Source organism: Elephantulus edwardii, unplaced genomic scaffold, assembly GCF_000299155.1.
Source record: "Elephantulus edwardii isolate Elephantulus edwardi_28Jun2011 unplaced genomic scaffold, EleEdw1.0 scaffold00176, whole genome shotgun sequence".
Classification (NCBI taxonomy): Eukaryota; Metazoa; Chordata; class Mammalia; order Macroscelidea; family Macroscelididae; genus Elephantulus; species Elephantulus edwardii.
Genome location: NW_006399926.1, coordinates 6,738,411 through 6,747,333, shown reverse-complemented (window position 1 = coordinate 6,747,333; position 8,923 = coordinate 6,738,411). Strand labels below are relative to the sequence as shown.

General features: G+C 44.0%; 2 pseudogenes; both read left to right on the top strand.

The window, feature by feature from the left end:
• The window catches only part of LOC102875718, a 10,393-nt pseudogene extending 4,393 nt beyond the window's left edge, over nt 1–6,000 (top strand).
• Nucleotides 6,001–6,072: 72 nt separating this feature from the next.
• LOC102875318 lies at nt 6,073–7,957 on the top strand (annotated as a pseudogene).
• Nucleotides 7,958–8,923: the final 966 nt, after the last annotated feature.

Sequence of the window (8,923 nt, the reverse complement as noted above, 5' to 3'; positions counted from 1 at the left end):
CAAATTAATGTTTTATAGACTCTGGGAAGAAGAATTTTCAGCAAAGTACAAAAATTTAAAGCATTCCTTTCTTTAATTTTGTAATTCTTTACTGTAGAATAGCTCAGAATGTCAGTTCTGATTTAGGTAACAGAACTGATAACTGAGCAAGGAAACGTAATTTGGATTATAAAATTCTTGCTTTAATAAATTTTCCTTAAATCATTAAAAAAAAAGAATTGAGTCAATAGTGGTTTCAATTGGGGGAAGTACAAGGTCACACCTTTAGATAGAGAAGAGCAAAATTCAAGCCAGATAGCTCTTGTCTATTTCCTTTCAATCATTTTCCAAGTTCTGTTTCAAGCTCTTGTTCATAAAGCAGCTTCTACTAGAGTGAGGGGACTAGACTATCCTGGGTGAAGGGCAGATCTGCTTAACACTGTGCACTGATGGCTTTTTCATTTCTATCTAGGCTGACTGGTCTTTTGCTAATAATGTCCTGCCAGCAGAGCTAGCAGCAGTGCCAGGCCCCTGCCAAGCGTCTTGCCCCTTAATGTCCTCCCAAATGTCCCCCCAAGAGTCGACCAAAGTGTGCTGTCCCATGCCTGCCTCCAGTCTCTTCCTGTTGTGGCTCTATTTCTGGGGGCTGCTGCAGCTCTGGGAGAGGTGGCTGCTGCCTGAGCCACCACAGACACCACAGGTCCCACCGCCAAAGGCACCAGAGCTCTGACTGCTGCAGCCAGCCCTCAAGGGGCTCTGGGTGCTGCTCTGGGGCTTCCGCTGAGCTGGACCAAGAGGACTTTAAAAGCGCAACAGTGTAAGAAACAAAGTGTCAAAGACCAGCCTCGTCCTACTGTCCCACTCCCTTCATGCCCTGTTCTCTGTCTCCTGGAGTGCAAGTGCTCAAATCTCTTTGTAGAATGTTTTCAAATGTGCCAAGTTATTTTAGATCTTTCTCTTTGGGATTACAAAATAATAAAATTGTGCCTACTTAAGATCATCTAACTTGTCAATGTTCTCTCTTCTGCTTAGCAGTTTGGGATGAGACCTGCTCCCCTGACTGGGCGCAGAGCCTGGCTCTGGGCTATGTGCTGGGAGCCGTTTGTTCTAACTAGCTGAGGCCATTTTGTAATTCTCTGAAGCCATTTTGTAATTCTCTAAGGACATGTCTGGTCATGTTGCCCCACCCTGGGAGGATAGGTTGCCATTTACTGTGAATGCCCTGCTAAGTTTCTGTTTACCAGATAACTTTCAGCTTACTGGAAATGACATGTTATTCTCCCCCACTGCGTACTTCTCCTCCCCCCATTGTGCTCCTATATATATATACTGTGAGTGTTTTCAATAAAATGAAGACTTGATCAGAGAACAGAGTTGTCATTCTGCTTGTGTGCCTCCTGTCTCCACCATTCTTGTTCTTCCCCTCCTAGAGTCAGCGTTGAAAGTCCCCACAGGCTGGGGCAGCTATGAGGAGGTGGCCAATCTCGACTCACAGGGTGTTCACAGAAAGTGCAAAGTTTACCTTTTCTGCACACACACAAATAAGGCAACTAGAGCCTCCCTTTGACAATGTTCTCCTAGGTACACTTATATTTTCTCCCATTGTAAACATATTATTCTACCATTGCTTAATAGGAACAGTGACAATGTTTACAATGATCAATATGAATATTAACTTCCTTTGTATGGGTGAATCCACAACATCTAACAAAAGCAACAATTTTACCTTTGGTGAGCTTACCATTCTTATTATTTACTTTAATGACATTCTAAAACAATGAAACCATCTACCAACCACAATAATTAAGTCAATTCCAAGTCATTTTGATCCCGTTGGATAATGTAGAACTACTCATAGGGATTCTAAGGTCTGTGTGTAGCTTCATGGAATCCAATTGCTTCCTCTTTTTCCTGTGGGGGAATGGAGAGATTTGAATCACCAGTCTTAGTGGTGGTTTTTTTATGTGCCATTGTGTCATCTGGGATTTATAGCGACTTTGTGTACAACAGCTCTAAAGCCTGCCCTGTACTGAGCCAGTCTCACTGACAGACACCCAATCCTCATTGTCCTAGATACTGAATCAATCCGTCTCATGTGGGATCTTCTGCTCCTTTGTTGTCCCTCCATCCTTCTGAGCATGATGTCCTTCTCCAAGAACCAGTCCTTCCTAGCCATGTGCCCAAAATATGTGAAAAGGTGGTTAATAATTCTAGTCTCCAAAGAAACTCGGTTTCTCCGAGACCGACCTGCTTGTTCTCACGGCAGTCAAGGCCCTTCTCCAGTACTGCAAATCAAAGGCATCGATTCTTCTCTGTCATCATTAGTCATTGTCTGGCTCTCTGATGTATAACAAGTGATTGCAAAGACCATGGCCTAGTTCAGGTGTGCTTTAATCTCTGGACTAACATCATTGCATCTCAGTAATCTCGAGAAGTCTGTGACAGCAGATCTCTCCAGTGCCATTTATCTTTTAATTTCTTGGATGCTGGTGTCAGGAGTGTTGATTATGAAGCAAAGCAAGCTGTGAGTGTTAGCAACCTCAATTTCTTCTCCATCTGTCATGATGGTGCCAGTTGGTCCAGTGGTGAGAATCGCTGTCTTCTTGATGTTGAGCTTCAATCTATAGTGAAGTCTACAGCCCTTGGTTTTCTGCAGCAAGCACTTCTGGTTCTCCTCAGGTTCTACAAGCAAGTTTGTGTCATCTGCATAACATAGGTTGTTGATGAGTCTTTCTCCAGTCCTGATGACACATTCCTCTTCGTAAATCTATCTTCTGAAGGATCAATTCCGCATAAAAATTGAAAAGGTATGGAGACAACACGCATCTCTGACGCACTCCATTCATGACTTTGAACAACATAATGGTTACTTGCTCTGTTCTGAGGATTACTTCCTGGTCTAAGTATAGGTTTCACATAACCACAATCAAATGTTCTGGGATTCCCATTCTCCTCAAGGTTAGCCACAGTTTGTTGTGATCAATACAGACAAATGTCTTCACATGGTCAATGAAACATAGATAGATATTCTTCTGGTCCTCTTTATTTTCTGCCAAGATCCATCTGGTATTGGTGATAACATCTCTAGTGCCACAATTTCTTGTAGACCCAGTATGTATTTCTGAGAATTCTCTGTTGATGTATTGCTCCAGTTGTTTTTGGATAATCTTCAGCAGGCTTTTGCTTGTATGTGTTATAGCGATATTGTTTGATAATTTCCAGACTCTGTGGGGTAGTCATGTTTTGAAATGAGTATATGGATCTTTTCCAGTCATTTGGCCAGGTACTGTACCAAAAATTATTGACTGATACAGAAGAATTTCAAGAACTAACATGATTAAGATGGTAATAATACTGATGAAAAACAAAAGTGCAGCCTGCTCTGAAGGACTTGGAATCAAACAAATCCCCAGGAATTGATAGAAGACAAATCTTGGTTAGCAGCCAATTAATTTAGTCAATGGACCATCATAGTTCTTTCATACAATGAACAACAGAGTTTGTGGCCTTACAAAGAAGAAGAATTCCACTTTATTGCTGGGAGTTGCTTGTTCTACTTAGCTGAAGCCATTTTGTAATTCTCAGAAGCCATTTTGTAATTCTCTATGGACATGTCTGGGCATGTTGCCCCACCCTGGGAGGATAGGTTTTGGTTTACTGCAAACGCCCTGCTAAGCTTCTGTTTACCAGATAACTTTCAGCTTACTGGAAACAACATGTTATTCTCCCTCATTGCATACTTCTCCTCCCCCATTATGCTTCTTTATATAAACTGTGAGTGCTTTCAATAAAAGGAAGACCTGATCAGAGATTTGACTTGTCTTCCTGCTTTGGTGCCTTCTGTCCCCCCTCCCATTCATTTTCGTCCCCTCCTAGGGTCACCGTTGACGTTCCCCACAGGCCAGGGCACGTTATGGCAGTTGATTAATCACGGTGGGAATTACTCAAGCTGGTGGGGTGGGGTTAGCGGCACTTTACCAGAAACTGAGTTTCTGATACCTGGTTCTTACACCTCTGAGTCTCAGAATTGGGGTTTTATAAAATCCTGCCTTCCTGCTTTTCTTTGAAATTTCTTCTGTTCCCAGGTTTCTTGTGTTAGATTCTATATCAGGCAGGAGAAATACACAGAAGACTCAAAATTGGTACAGACCCTATCTTCAAACTTGAGGCATATTGTTGTTGTGTAGTGTCAAGTTGGAATGAACCCACAACTGACCTTCTGGTGGGTTTTCAGAGGCAGTAAATCTAATGGGAGAAAATTGTTCATCTTTCTCTTGCAGAGCAGATGGTGGATTTGAATGGTGTACCTTTGTATTGACAGAACTATTCCTTACCACTAGGCCACCAGATCTCCCTAAGTTAAGTATTATTTGACTATGACCTTTTTTTTAATTTTTTGTTTTGTTTTAGGTCCCAGAGGATAGGCTTGGGTAGATTGTTCCATATTTTCAAGTAAACTATGAATCAAGTTTGAAGACAAACTATGAATCAAGTGTGATCTTCAAACTTAATTCATAGTTTACTCAAAGATGTAGGAGAGTAATGATCCTATCTTATGGATCCTGAAAAAAAGAGTCATGATCATATGGAACATGATTTAAAAATTCATTGCTTAACTATTCATTCTGCAAGACTCTAAGCCCATTAATGATGTCTGGACCAGCTTTGTATCACAGATACTTTTCAGAAGCCCAGGCCTATGAGGGACAATGCATTTTTCATGAATTAAAACAAACAAACAAACAAAAAGGGTGAGTGAAAGAGCATGGAATGACAGGCCTGCAGCAGCTTGTGCAGATATTTGGGCATGCACAGGTTTTCCTGGATTCTTCTGGACTCTGTCCAGTAAGATCCTAGAGCTCCAGGGCTGGGAGGGTGAGAAAGTCACATTATTCCAGATTTGAAAGTGAGAGCCTTAGGCTATACCTCACACTCCAGAGGGCACAAGCCTAGAATGAAAGGGCTACATCCCTGGGGACATTAGCCCTCAGTTCTGACATTCTCCACTGAACCAGGTGAGTGCACTGAGAAGGAAGCCATGTGTGGGGAGGGGTGTGGAGGATTGGTGTTGGGGAGCAACAACCTGCAGTTGATCTAGTCCTGTTGTCATGTGCTGTTGAGTGGAAATTTACCAAACTTGACCCTCCAGTGGTTTTTACTGTAGGGTTTCTTACATCATTGACAGAACCTACTTTATTGACTTCTACTGGGTTGGAAAAGTCCTAGTGGGGATGAGAACGGAACTTCCCAGAAACAGTGCAATAACACACTCTAAATTTTAGCAATGGGGTGAAGGAAGAGAAGAAGAGGGCCAAACCTGGTAGTCATGGTGACTAAGGGGATACCAACGTTTGGGTCTTCAGTGGCTTCCTCTTCCACCCTCAAAGAAGAAAAGTTCTCAGAGACTCCTGCTCCCTTCTGAGACCATATCAATGATTGGAAATGTTCAGAAGGAATGATAGCACACTATGTTTGCAATGCATGGGCTGATTTTAAGTTTCTGGTGGGATGGAGCCCTGGTGCTATGATGTACAAGATGACGGTAAGAAGATGACCTTGAGGACACAAGGCTTAAAGCAGTTGTCAGTTAACTGATGGTCAGTTACTTGAATCCACTACCCTCTTTGCCGAAGAAAGTTGTAGACTGCTTGCATAAAATTTAAAGCCTTGGAAATCCTATGAGGTTGTGATGATTAAGAATTGAGTTAAGACACCCGCCGCAGCCCCGCCCCCACCTACTACTCCCTTTTTTTAGGCTCTTTCCTCATCCCCTTTGCCTCCCAATCACCTCCTCCTCAGGCACTGAAGCTTGCATAGGGTCCTGGAGTCAGAGGCGAGGGGCGGGTCGAGTGCAGTGAGGGGTATAAGATGTGGGTGCAGGAGGAGGTTCTTCACCTTATCCCCTGTGCAGCTCAGACCTACTCGCCTGCCCGTGGTCCCAAAGCATCTCCAAGGAGGAATGAAGAGACTCGCGAGGCCTTCCCGCTGCCAGGACCCAACATCGCCAACTTCGCTCCCTAGCCAGCATTCAGCACCCAGCGACAGCGGATCGACCCGGTCGTGGACTGTGGCCCTGCTGGTAGCCGTGCCGAGATGAACCCCAGCGCCCCCAGGTACCCCATGGCCTCGTTCTACGTGGGAGAACTACACCCCGACGTGACGGACGCGATGCTCTAAGAGAAGTTCAGCCCAACCGGGCCCATCCTCTCCATCCGGCTCTGCAGGGACATGATCACCCAGCGCTCCTTGGGCTACGCGTATGTGAACTTCCTGCAGCCGGCGGACGCGGAGCGTGCTTTGGACACCATGAATTTTTATGTTGTGAAGGGCAAGCCAGTACGCATAACGTGGTCTCAGCGTGATCCATCTCTCCGTAAAAGTGGAGTGGGCAACATATTCATGAAAAATTTGGACAAATCCATTGACAACAAAGCAGTGTATGATGCATTTTCAGCATTTGGTAACATCCTCTCATGTAAGGTGGTTTGTGATGAAAATGGTTCCAAGGGCTATGGATTTGTGCATTTTGACACACAGGAAGCAGCTGAAAGAGCTATTGAAAAATTGAACGGGATGCTTCTAAATGATCGCAAAGTATTTGTTGGACGTTTTAAGTCTCACAAAGAACGAGAAACAGAACTCGGAGCTAGGGCTAAAGAGTTTACCAATGTTTATTTTACATCAAGAATTTTGGAGAGGACATGGATGATGAGCGCCTTGGGCATCTCTTTGGCAAGTTTGGGCCTGCCTTAAGTGTGGAAATAATGACCGATGAAAGTGGGAAGTCCAAAGGTTTTGGATTTGTGAACTTTGAGAGGCATGAAGATGCACAGAAAGCTGTTGATGAGATGAATGGAAAGGTGCTCAATGGAAAACAAATCTATGTTGGTCGAGCTCAGACAAGAGTGGAATGACAGACGGAACTTAAGCGCAAATTTGAGCAGATGAAGCTAGACAGGATCACCAGATATCAGGGTGTTAACTTATATGTGAAAAATCTTGATGATGGCATTGATGACGAACGTCTCCGCAAAGAGTTTTCTCCATTTGGTACAATCACTAGCGCAAAGGTTATGATGGAGGGTGATCGCAGCAAAGGATTTGGTTTTGTATGTTTCTCCTCCCCTGAAGAAGCCACTAAAGCACTTAAAGAAATGAATGGTAGAATTGTATCCACGAAACCACTGTATATAGCTTTAGCTCAGCACAAAGAAGAGCGCCAGGCTCACCTCACTCATCAGTACATGCAGAGAACGGCGAGTGTCTGAGCTGTGCCCAACCCCGTGATCAACCCCTACCAGCCAGCACCTCCTTCAGGTTACTTCATGGCAGCTATTCCACAGACTCAGAACCATGCTGCGTACTACCTTCCTAGCCAAACTGCTCAATTAAGACCAAGACCTCGCTGGGCTGCTCAGGGTGCCAGACCTCATCCATTCCAAAATATACCCGGTGCTATCTGCCCAGCTGCTCCTAGACCACCATTTAGTACCATGAGACCAGCTTATTCACAAGTTCCACATCAACAGAGACCATGGGTCCCTGTCCTGCAGCTTCTGCTGCAGCAGCTACTCCTGCTGTCCGCACTGTGCCGCAGTATAAATACGCTGTGGGAGTTCGCAATCGTCAGCAACACCTAAATGCACAACCTCAAGTCACCATGCATCGGCCTCCTCTTCATGTACAAGCTCAAGGGCCTTTGACTGCTTACATGTTGGCATCTGTCCCTCTTCAAGAGCAAAAGCAGATGTTGGGTGAAAGGTCGTTTCCTCTTATTCGAGCCATGCACCCCACATTGGCTGGTAAAGTCACAGGCATGTTACTAGAGATTGATAACTCAGAACTTCTTCATATGCTTGAGTCTCCAGAGTCTCTTTGTTACAAGGTTGATGAAGCTGTAGCTGTACTACAAGCCCACCAAGCTGAAGAGGCTGCGCAGAAAGCAGTTAACATTGCCACTGGTGTACCAATAGTTTAAAGTGATGAGGGACCATGAAAGAAAACTCGTGCTTCGCAGAAGAAAAAGAACTAAACATCGAAAACCTTAAATATTGTGGGGGAAAAATTGTAAAATATAAAGTTTAAAAAAAAAAGGAAAGGAAACTTTGAACCTTATGTACCAAGCAAATGCCGGGGTAGCACGTGCTAGTCCTAGATTAATTACTCATTTAAAAACAAAAAAAAAGTGGAAAATAATATTTAAATATAAAAACAAATTAATGTTTTGTAGACCCTGGGAAAAAGAATTTTCAGCAAATTACAAGAATTTAAATCATTCCTTTCTTTAATTTTGTAATTCTTTACTGTGGAATAGCTCAGAATGTCAGTTCTGATTCAGGTAACAGAACTGATAACTGAGCAAGGAAACATAATTTGGATTATAAAATTCTTGCTTTAATAAAAATTTCTAAATTGTGAACAAAAATAGAATTGAGTCAATAGCACTTGGGGGAGGTACGAGGTCATACCTTTAGATAGAGAAGAGCAAAATTCAAGGAAGATAGCTCTTGTCTGTCTATTTCCTTCCAATCATTTTCCAAGTTCTGTTTCAAGCTCTTGTTCATAAAGCAGCTTCTACTAGAGTGAGGGTCTAGACTATCCTGGGTGAAGGGCAGATCTGCTTAACACTGTGCACTGACAGCTTTCTCATTTCTAGGCTGACTGGTCTTTTGCTAATAATGTCCTGCCAGCAGAGCCAGCAACAGTGTCAGGCCCCAGCCAAGTGTCTTACTCCTAAATGTCCTCTAAAATGTCCCCCCAAGAGTCCACCAAAGTGCGCCGCCCCATGCCTGCCTCCAGTCTCTTCCTGTTGTGGCTCTATTTCTGGGGGCTGCTGCAGCTCTGGGGGTGGTGGCTGCTGCCTGAGCCACCACAGACACCACAGGTCCCACCGCCAAAGGCACCAGAGCTCTGACTGCTGCAGCCAGCCCTCAAGGGGCTCTGG